Genomic DNA, 12,337 nt, shown 5'->3' on the forward strand with positions numbered 1-12,337 from the left:
CTAGAATGAGTATTCAATTAGCCGATAGATCTGTTAAATATCCTAGGGGTATTATAGAAGACGTACTTGTAAAAGTAGATAAATTCATATTTTCTGTTAACTTTGTTGTGCTTGACATGGATGAAGATGTGGAAGTACCCTTAATTTTAGGGAGCCCATTTTTAGCCACTGCTAGGGCTATAATCGATGTGGGTGACGGTAAATTGGTACTTAGAGTAGGTGACAAGGAGATTATCTTTAAAATTTATGATGCTATGAGGTTCTCTAGGGAACAGGATAATTCATATTATTTTATTGACTCTATTGATCATACTACTCAAGACTCTTTTCAAGAAATTGTACAGAAGGAGACGACGGAACTGTATCCAACTCAAGAAGAGGAGACAGATAATGAACCTAATGAGCATTTTTCCAGACAAGTAGAATATGAGGGCACTGAGATAAACGATGAACTTAAGCAAAAACCCTCTATTAAAGAGCCTTCCAAACTAGAACTTAAACAATTACCAAACCACTTGGAATATGCATTCCTTAGAAATAATTCTACATTACCAGTTATTATTGCTTCTAACTTGCAACCCAAGAAGAAAGAGGAATTAATCCAAGTATTAAAAGAACATAAAAAGGCCATAGCTTGGAAAATTTCTGACATTAAGGGAATCAGCCCTTCTTTTTGCACCCACAAAATTTTGATGGAAGATGAATACAAACCGTCTATACAAGCTCAAAGACGACTGAACCCAAACATGAAGGAAGTTGTTAAAGCCGAGGTAATTAAACTTCTAGATGCTGAAATTATTTATCCTATTTCTGACAGTTCTTGGGTAAGTCCAGTTTAGGTTGTCCCTAAGAAAGGAGGCATGACGGTTGTGACTAACGAGAAGAATGAATTAATCCCAACAAGGATAGTCACAGGATGGAGAGTTTGCATTGAATACAGGAAACTGAATGATGCCACAAGAAAAGATCACTTCCTCTTGCCATTCATTGACCAAATGTTGGAAAGATTATCCGGGCATATGTACTACTGCTTTCTAGATGGACTCTCTGGTTACTTCCAGATACCAATAGCTCCTGAAGATCAAGAAAAAAATGACATTCACATGCCCATATGGTACGTTTGCTTATCGTAGAATGCCTTTTGGATTATGTAATGCTCTTGCCACTTTTCAGCGCTGTATGATGGCCATCTTTGACAAACTCGTGGAAGATATCATGGAAGTATTTATGGATGATTTCTCAGTATTCAGGTAACTCTTTCCATCTCTACCTTAAAAATTTAAAACGAGTTTTAATAAGATGTGAGGAAACAAACCTTGTCCTTAACTGGGAGAAATGTCACTTCATGGTTCAAGAAGGTATTGTATTAGGGCATAAAATTTCCAGTAAAGGGATTGAAGTGGACAAATCTAAAATAGCAGCAATTGAAAAATTACCCCCTCCTAGTTCAGTTAAGGCTATTAGAAGCTTTTTAGGACATGCTGGTTTTTATAGAAGATTTATTAAGGATTTTTCTAAAATAGCTAAGCCTTTGACTAAATTGCTAAAAAAAGATATACCTTTTAATTTCAATCAGGAATGTTTAGAAGCATTTAATACTTTAAAGGATAAATTAATTAATGTTCCAATCATAATTGCACCTGATTGGAACTTACCATTTGAATTAATGTGTGATGCGAGTGATTTTACAGTAGGTGTAGTATTGGGATAGCGAAGAGACAAGCATTTTCAGCCTATCTATTACGCTAGCAAAACTCTGACAGCTGCACAAGAGAATTATACTACTACAGAAAAAGAATTGGTAGCTATGGTTTTTGCATTTGATAAATTTTGATCATATCTCATATTGTCTAAAGTTGTTGTTTACACTAACCATTCCGCCCTTCGCTATCTTTTAACTAAAACTGATGCAAAACCTCGACTAATTCAATAGATTCTCCTATTGCAGGAATTTGACTTGGAAATTTAGGATAAGAAATGAGCTGAAAATCTCGCGGCTGATCATCTGTCCATGCTCGAGAACTCCAATACCAAAGAACTAGATGAAGTTGAAATAAATGATTCATTTCTTGAAGAAAAATTTTTCACTATATTTGACTCCGAGGTACATTGGTTTGCAGACATCGCGAATTTTTTAGCCGCTAACATTATCCCAAAAGGGTTAACACTCTAGCAAAAGAAACGATTCTTTAGTGATGTGAAAAGCTACTTTTGGGACGACCCCTTTCTTTTTTGCAGATGTGCAGATCAAGTCATTAAGAGATACATTACAAGATCAGAAACATCAAAAATAATGGAACATTGCCACTTAGGGCCAACTGGAGGACACTATAGTGGAACTAAGGCCGTACATAAAATACTTGAATCAGGTTTTTACTGGCCCTCATTATTCAAAGAAGCTAACAGGTACGTTACTTCCTGTGACAAATGCCAACGGACAGGTAACATATCTAAACATGATGAAATGCTTCAAAACTATATGCTTTCATGTGAAATATTTGACGTTTGGGGTATCGATTTCATGGGTCCATTCCCTAGTTCATTTGGGAATAAATACATCTTAGTAGCAGTTAATATATGTCCAAATGGGTGGAAGCCCAAGCTCTACCTACTAATGATGCTAGAGTGGTAGTACATTTCTTTAGGAAACTCTTCTCGAAATTCGAAACGCCTAGAGCAATTATCAGTGGCAGGGGCACTTATTTTTATAATACCCAATTTGAAAAAATTCTTAAGAAATACGGAATTCATCATAGAACAGCCACCCCATACCATCCTCAAACTAATGGACAAGTCCAAGTAGCAAACCGAGAAATCAAACGGATCCTTGAAAAAATAGTGGAATCAAACAGAAAAGATTGGGCAATGAAAGTAGATGATGCCTTATGGGCTTACAGAACTGCTTTTAAGACCCCCATAGGAACATCACCGTACAGACTTGTTTATGGAAAAAATTATCATCTACCATTCGAACTAGAGCATAAAGATTTTTGGGCTATTAAATTTCTAAACCTTGATCCCGAACTTGCAGGAAAAAATAGGTTGATGCAGCTGAACGAACTTGATGAGTGGCGAGCCAATGCATACGAAAACTCACGCCTATATAAGGAAACAACAAAGTAGTGCCATGACAATCATTTAAAACAACGAAAACAATTTGAAGTTGGAGATCTTGTCCTCCTATACAACTCAAGAATCAAATTGTTTCCTGGGAAACTTAAATCACGATGGTCATGACCTTTCGTAATTCAATCTGTTCTGCCATATGGCACAATAGAGGTAAGTCACCCATCACACAGTACTTTCAAAGTAAATGGACATTGCCTCAAGCTTTATAATGATGAGAATTTTAAAGACAATGGAGAGGAGCTATGACTCCACAAACTGCCCTGAATAAACCAACAAGGTAATAGTCGAGCTTAGACTATAAATAAGCGATTCTCGGGAGGCAACCTGACTACTAATGGTTTTAAATTATTTAAATTTCAATTTTTAAACATCTAGGTCACTAACAGAGTCTTTGAAGCACAGGTTCCCAACTCCACACGGCCGATCACACGGTCATGCATAAGGCCGTGTGACCAACACAGACGAAAACACGGTCGTGCAATACGACCGTGCGAAAAAAGGGTAAAAGTTATCTTTCCCAACATGGGATACGATAAGTGGCCACGGGCGTGCGACCTGGTCGTGGTCAAATATACCAAATGCACACGGGCGTGCGACACACCCGTGTCTACCACCCATGGACAACACTGTCAAAATAACACGGGCATGCGCAGAGCTACACGACTATGGGAGAAGCGAACCACATCACACACGATCGTGTAACATGATCATATAGACACACGGGCATGCCCAAAGGCCGTGTGACAATATCTCCCTTCGCGACAAACACGGGCTGGACACGATCCACACGGGCGTGTGAACTGGTCGTGCCACTTGAAAAAAAAAGATTATCTATCTTCTTTTATTTTTCTTTCATTAATTTTTGAAGATTCTTTTGTTTTTAAAACACGGCTTATCTTTATGATTACTACCAAATTATTCCCCCAATTCTCTTTTTTGTTCTTTAGAATCATGTTTGTCCTCCAGCTTTATTTCCAACAACTCGCTCTCGCTAATCCAGGAATTTCATCCATTTTTTACTCAGGAACTTTCACTTCTCTCCCTATCTTATTTTTATATTCTAATATCTCTCTTTATACATTGAGGGCAATGTACATCTTAAGTGTTAGGGGGTATTTATTTCATTATCAGAAAAATCCCTGAATGACTACCTTATTCTCTTGAAAAGCTTTCATATCGTATTTAAGATAAATTTTGATTGATTTATGACATTGATTGATATATCTTGAATTAAAACATAGGCATTTATGCATTGATTGTTTAAACCTCAAGGCATTAGAGAATCAAGCATGATAAGTTGATTTTTAAGAATTTAAAATCTTAGGTTGTTTCCCCAAAGTTTAGGTATTACTTTGAGTTGGAATTCACAAGTTTTAAATAGCAAAAAACCATAATTTTTGTGAGATTTTTGAGCCTTTTGAGCATCTATTAATTCTTTCATGCTCACTTTTATTATTGCTTTGAGTGCATCAGTATTGAATTGTTATTCTAGAACTTGCTTGATTATGCATTTCGAGACCATACCATTTAATTTGATATGTTAAAATGATTAAGGCACTTAGGATTAACCCACTCATGCCATGAAAAGCCTACTTCCACGATTAACCCCTAGCAAACCCCCTTGAGCCTAACAAGCCATTTCTCGTATTACCCTTAATATTAACCCTTAACCCATTATTGTTGAAATCCCCTAAATTAATCCCTATTTTTGTCAAGATTTGAGCTGAATAAATTGCTTAGCTATGTTTTGTTCTTAATAGTTAGTCTATGTTATTTAATTTGTTCTTAAAAAAACCATGTATACTTTGTAAGCTTCAATATTTAGATTCCATATTCTGAGAAAAGCTCTATTGTACGCAATTGATGACTAGCTATTTTTCTAGTTAAGTAATTTTTCAACTCAATCTTGATTCTAACCCTTTCTTTCAGCTTGTGACCACACCCCCTAACCAAGCCTCATTACAACCCTCTAAAGACCTTTTGATTGATGTATCATCTTAAATTATAGTGGTGGAGATTTGATTTTCATGCAAGCTTATGGTAATGGTTTTTCATTATTGACTATTGAGTGCTTCATTTATTGTCCTTAAACACCTCGAGTGATTTGAGTGAATCTTTAGTGAAGATGTGAAACTCTGTGATATTCTGAACCAAAGGTAATTACTTAGATAAGGGGAGACACATATGTTTGCATGATTAAATACTCAACTTGGAATGTTTGAAACTTTTATGTTATTTTAGTTGAATTCTCAATGTATGATTACCTATGGATTATTTTGAGATATTATCGATAGAAATTATAAGTTGAGAAGAATTTATTTTTTATTATAAGTTGAGAATTTTACTTAAGGACAAGCAAATGCTTAAGTGTGGGGGTATTTGATAAACCGTAATTTATACATATTTTTACCCCATGCTTAACACATTTTATGGATGACTTTCCATTAGAATTGGTGAATTCGATGCTCCTAATGCTTTAATTTCATGTTTTATACTTAGGAGAGCATAAGAGAGCAAAAGGAACGAGAAACGGGCCAAAACAGAAAAAATGGGCCAAAGTACGAAATCAACACGGCCTGAACCTCCTCACACGGGTAAACCACACGGCTGTGTCAATTTGGCAGGCTCGAGCACGACCTGAAGTAATCGCACACGGGTGTGTCCCTGCCAAGCCCAAGTTGAGTCCAATTCGAAAAAGGCTAATTTTGAGGGCTCTTAGGCATTCCAAAGCCTATAAATACACCCTAGAGGAAGGAGAAAAAGACACAGAATACGGAGTAAGGAATTACTCCAAGGAAGCCGATTGATCCATCTCAGAAGCTAGATTCACCATCAAGACTGAAGATCTCTCCTCAATTTCCCCTTCAGGAGTTTTGGGTTTTCTTTTATGTTTTGTATTCTTTATTATTCTGAGATGTTTTCTTATTTAGTTATGAACTAAAACCCCTAAATACCTAAGGGGAATGAAACCTAAGATGAATCTTGTTATTATTTTCTGAATTGTATGATAAATATTTAACTTGTTCTTAATTATGTGTTCTTAATTCTTGTTTTGATATCCCAAGATACTGATTCAAGGATCAGCTCTTATTCAGAATAAGAATAGACCCTGTCTAAGAGTACATTTGTCATAATTAAGCGGAGTTGTTTGCGCGCCTAGACATAGGGTGACAAGATTTTACCGGATTAGGGTGAAACCTAATAAGGGAATCCATAGATCGAGTTAATGCAACCCTAGAGTGTTAATTAGAGAAAGGTATCAATTATTCAATCTAGGGATTAGACGTTATTAGTCTTGAATAGGGATAATAACATAACTTAGGGATATCTACGGAACAAGTTAAATGAATAAATTGTTTGATTCGAAACCAAAATAACAAGTACAGTCTAGATGGATTTTTCCTTAGGTATGGTCTTAATTCAATCGATTTTCCAAAAAGCAATTCCCCAATTCCATTCTTTGTGAATTCTTAGTTTAGATAATTAATTAGTTAAAACAAAAACCTCTTTATTCTTAGGCTAGATAATAAAAAGACAGTCATTACTAGTACTTTTAGTTCCTTTGGGTTCGACAATTCGGTCTTGCTAAAACTATACTACTGCTCGATAGGTACACTTACCTACATTGCGATAATAGTTAGTTTCAAGAACAATTAATTATAAATATTAAAACCTATCACAAAATCACGCAATTAGCACATGTTTAACTTGCAACTCGGTATCACACTTTTAAGCTTCACATATTTGCTGAAGAAAAACCGGTTTAGCCTTCAATTCAGCCAATATCTAACCATCATCAAATAATGAAAATCGAATATTCATCGCTCGCAAAGCATATAATGATTTTCTAATCAGTGCATCTGCGACTAATTAGCTTTTCCCGGATGATAATCAATTACTAACTCATAGTCTTTTAATAGCTCGAGCCATCTCCGTTGTCGCAAGTTCAGATCTTTCTGAGTCATAATATACTTTAAGCTTTTATGATCAATAAAGATGTGACATTTTCACCGTAGAGATGATGTCGCCAAATTTTCAATGCAAAAAAAATAGTGGCCAACTCTAAATTGTGTGTTGGATAATTCTTTTCATACGGATTCAACTGTCTCGAGGCACAAGCTATCACTTTTCTATCTTGCATCAACACGCAACCCAAACCATTCAATGACGCATCGCTATAAATTACAAATTCTTTTCCTGACTCAGGTTGAACCAAAACCGGTGCTTCTGTTAACAATACTTTTAACTGATCAAAAATCTGTTGACATTTTTCGAACCATTCAAACTTCATATCCTTCTGTAGCAATCTGGTCATTGGTGTAGCAATCATCGAAAATCCTTTAACAAAACGTCGATAATAACCAGCTAATCCCAAAAAACTTCTAACTTTGGATACATTCCTTGGTGGTTTCCAATCAACAACTATTGAAATCTTGCTCTGATTAACTCTTATACCTTCCGCTGAAACAATATGCCCTAAAAATCTGACTTCTCGAAGCCAAAATTTACATTTGCTGAATTTAGTGAATAATTGCTTATCTCTCAAAGTTTGTAACACAATTCTCAAATGCTCGACATGCTCAGACTCATCACGTGAATAGATCAGAATGTCAACAACAACGAATCTGTCTAAATATGGTTTAAAAATTCGGTCCATCTAATCCATAAAAACCGCAAGAGCATTAGTCAATCCGGAAGGCATAAATAGAAATCCATAATGTCCGTACCTCCTTCTGAAAGCAGTTTTTAGCACATTCGAATCTTTAACTCACAACTGATAATAACCAGACCTCAAATCAATCTTTGAAAATACAGTTATGCCTTTCAACTGATCAAATAAATCATCTATTCTCGACAACGGATACTTGTTCTTTATTGTAACCATGTTGAGTTTTCGATAGTCAATACACATTCTCATTGACCCATCTTTCTTCTTTACAAACAATACTGGCACACCCTAGGGCGAAAAACTAGGTTATGCAAAACCTCTGTCTGTTAATTCTTGCAACTGAGATTTCAACTCTTTCAATTCTGTCAGATCCATTATGTACGGAACTATTAATATCGGTGAAGTTTCAGGTACTAACTCAATAGCAAATTCAACCTCTCTTATTGGTGGTAACCCCGGTAATTCTTCTGGAAATACATCCGGATATTCATTGACTACAAGCACTGATTCAATCTTTGATTCAGACACTTTTGTATCTAAAACATACGCAAGATAAGTTTTGCAACCTTTTCTCACACATCTCTAAGGTGACATAATCAAAACCACAACAGGTAATTCACTCAATTCATCTGATTTAATTCGTATAATTTCACTATTCTGACATTTCAATTCAATAATCTTTCATTTATAATTCACAACAGCATCATGCAGAGTCAACCAATCCATACCCAGAATTACATCGAATTCATCAAATGGTAATAACATTAAATCAGCCAGAAAACAGTAACCCCGAGTCATTAAAGGACAGTTCTTGCAAACTTTATCAACTAACACATACTTGCCTAAAGGGTTTGATACTTTAATCACAAACTCAGTAGATTCAACAGGAAATTTCTTACTAGACACTAAATTCTCACAAACATACGAATGAGTTGATCTAGGATCAATTAATGTAATAACGTTAGTATCGTAATGAGAAAATGTACCCGTAATAACATCTGATGATGACACGTCTTCGCAAGCTCAAATAGCATAAGCTCTAGCAGGTGCTCTAGCCTCAGATCTCGTAGCGGAATCTTTTGTCGCACCTCTACTGGTCACATTTCCAGCATTTTTCAATGGCCTCCCTCTAGCGGCTTTGTTACTCGATCTTTCACTCTAAATCTTATCTTTTTCAGTTAATTCTGGGTAATCTCGAATAAAATAATCTTGTGAACCACATTTGTAACAAACTTTATTATTATATTTTGCCCAACATTCCCCAAAATGTCGTTTTCCACACTGTTGACACTCAGGTTTATTGTTTCTTACACTACCAACGCTCGAGACTGAAGTAACTTGAGCTTTAGGACTCATGTCTTGATTTCTAGATCTTTATTCTGATATCCCACTAAAGCATTAGATCGACTATACGAATCTCGTGATTTCTTTGATGAATATTGATATGGCTTACCCATCAGTCTTTTTCTCAAGTCTCTAGCTTCTGAATCTACTTTTCTCTTTTCTTTGCTAAGCTCCTCACCTTTGCAAGCTCTATCAACCAGAACAATAAATTCTTTCAATTCTAGGATTCCAACTAGAGGTTTAATATCCTTGTTCAACCCATCAACAAATAGTTTACACATGATTTCTTCGATACAAACATACTACTGAGCATATTTGCTCAGTCGTACGAATTCTCTTTCATATTCAGTCATAGTCATACGACCCTGTTTCAGTTCTAAAAATTCTTTGTGCTTTTGATCAAGGAATCTCTGACTGATGTATTTCTTTCTAAACTCAGCTTGAAAGAAATCCCAAGCAACTCTTTCTCTCGGCACCACGGATGTCAAAGTATTCCACCATTGATATGCAGTGTCCCTCAGAAGTGATACAACACATTTTAAACACTCTGCTGGTGCACACGACAATTCATCAAATACCAGAATAGTATTTTCAAGCCAAAATTCAGCTCTCTCGGGATCATCATCAATAGTAGCTCTGAATTCTTCAGCCCCATATTTCTAGATCTTATCAACTGGCGGCTTACTTAATCGCAAAATTTCCACACTTTGAGGAGTTACAGGAACAAGTTGAGGATTAGGTGGGGGTGGAGGTTGTTGAGCAGCCGGATTTATCTGGACATATTTTGTGAACCACTCATTCATCAATTGGAAAAAGACTTCGTTCGCCTCTCTACCGTGACTATTCAATACATTTCTAGATTCAGAAGGCGCTGCCCCTTGGGTGGTAGCTGGCGCATTACTCTCAACATCGTCAGCTACAGTTCGATAATGATCTATTTACTATATGAAAATACATTTTAAATTGTCAGGATTTATCACACTATCACAGGTTATATATGGCATGTATAGCTAGACTCTCACACACACTATGTTAGTCCAAGAACCGACTAAATTGTAGCTCAGATACCAATAAATGTAACACCTCTCACCCATATTCAATGCCGGAATAGTGTTACGAATCATTAGCAGACTTATAAAACAAATAAACATTCACTTTGCATACATTTTCACATTTCATACAATTATCATTCAATCTCAATCAATATGTTCCTGATACGAGCCTACGAGGCCCAAAACATGCATTGAAAGTAGTTCGGGACTAAACTAGTAACTTAGAAAATTTTTCAACATTTAGAATTTTTTTTTGCATAAAACAGGGGACACACGCCCGTGTGGCCCGACCGTGTGTCTTACATGGCCAACAGACACGCCAGTGTCACAAGTCGTGTAGACATTCAAAATGAGAGACATGGCCGTGTCCCAGCCCGTGTCTGACCCCATGTAACTCTCTAACTTAGGTCATACAACCGACACATATGCCCATGTGGCTAGCCCGTGTGCCCTAAAAATGGCCATACATGCCCATGTGCCAGGCCGTGTGCTAGGTCGTGCAAATCCTATAAGGTATACTGACTTATGCCAAAAGGCCAAGTCACACGCCCGTGTGTAAGGCCGTGTGGCCATGTGGAGCATACTAACTTGATTTAAATTTTAATACTAGGGGACACACAGTCGTGTAACATGACCGTGTGTTACACATGGCTGAGACACACGCCTGTGTCTCTTCCCTGTGTGGACAAAAAAATAGGTTATTTACCAAGCCATTTTGCCACCCAAACTTGTGCTCACCTACATCAACTCAAAGGCACCAATACATAGCATCAATATGCATTTCAATTCAACCAAACATTTTACCTTACCTAAAATCTCAACATACAATAGCCATTTCCAACCATTAGCTACCTTAAATACTAAACTGCCACAAACCATTTGCAAGCAATTATGAACCACATCATAGGCCATTGTCACATATATACATATACATCCAAAACAACCAAACTAAGCCAAATCTCATGGCTATATATACAAACCAAAACATATACATTTACAAGCCAATTTAATTGGAAAAATTCACTACCAAAACATAACTAATATGACCAAAGTCCCTTTACATGCCATATACTTAAAACATAAACTCAAAAGTACCAAACTAATAGTTGGATAGTGTGATGATGTCTCCGACGATCCCCGAATCTGAGCTAGCTTTGAAATCACTATAAAACACAGAGAAATACACAAAGTAAGCTTTATAGCTTAGTAAGTTCGTATAGCATTTATATCAACTCATCATATAAACTCAAATTAAGCCAAAAACATAACATAACATATCTCATAATATATCACCAACCTACCACATTTGCATCCATCAAATTAAATGTAATTTCCATAATTTTTCATTATTTCAGTGTATTACTCGGTTCAAGTACATATCTATACCTTCTCGTATTTAACTCATACTCATTCACATCTTTGACATATCCGTTAAACCATTCGGAATATTTTTGAATACTTGGAAAACTCACATACTTAGTGCCAAATAAATAGCCGAAGTTGTATCAATCTCGCACACTAAGTGCCAATATATATATCCATATATACAGTTGAAGTTATCTCGATCTCGCACACTAAGTGCAAATATATAACCAAAGCTATCTCGATTTTGCACACTAAGTGCCCATAATTAACTGAATTGTCGTCAAACACAATTGTAGTCTCGTATACACAATTTATGCAATATCAAAGCATTTAAGGCATAATTATAACAATGCTTATTACATATGAACTTAGCTCAAATGTAAAAGCAGCTAAACTGATCGATTAGTCAAGAACTTTGTTTTTCCCTCGATCTAGATCCGAGTTTTGCTTTTCTTGATCTTAATTATCTATCCAAGCATGGTCGAATGAAAACCTAAATTTTGGATTTTCTATTCTTCAATATTTGGCTAGGGAAGAAGATGACAACACCAAATTATTTTATTTGTTTTATTTTATTAACATTAACACATAAATTACTAAATTAACCTTGTACATTAACCTTTAAAACCATTAAAAAGATGTTCATCTTTGTCCACTCATGTTTCAAATGGTCTAATTACAACATAAGGACCTCCACTTAAAAGTTTCATAACTAATAAACCCTTTTAGCTTATAGAATTCCAACTTTTTACTTTATGCGATTTAGTCCTTTTTATGA

This window comes from Gossypium hirsutum, chromosome A01, assembly GCF_007990345.1.
Source record: "Gossypium hirsutum isolate 1008001.06 chromosome A01, Gossypium_hirsutum_v2.1, whole genome shotgun sequence".
Taxonomy (NCBI): Eukaryota; Viridiplantae; Streptophyta; class Magnoliopsida; order Malvales; family Malvaceae; genus Gossypium; species Gossypium hirsutum.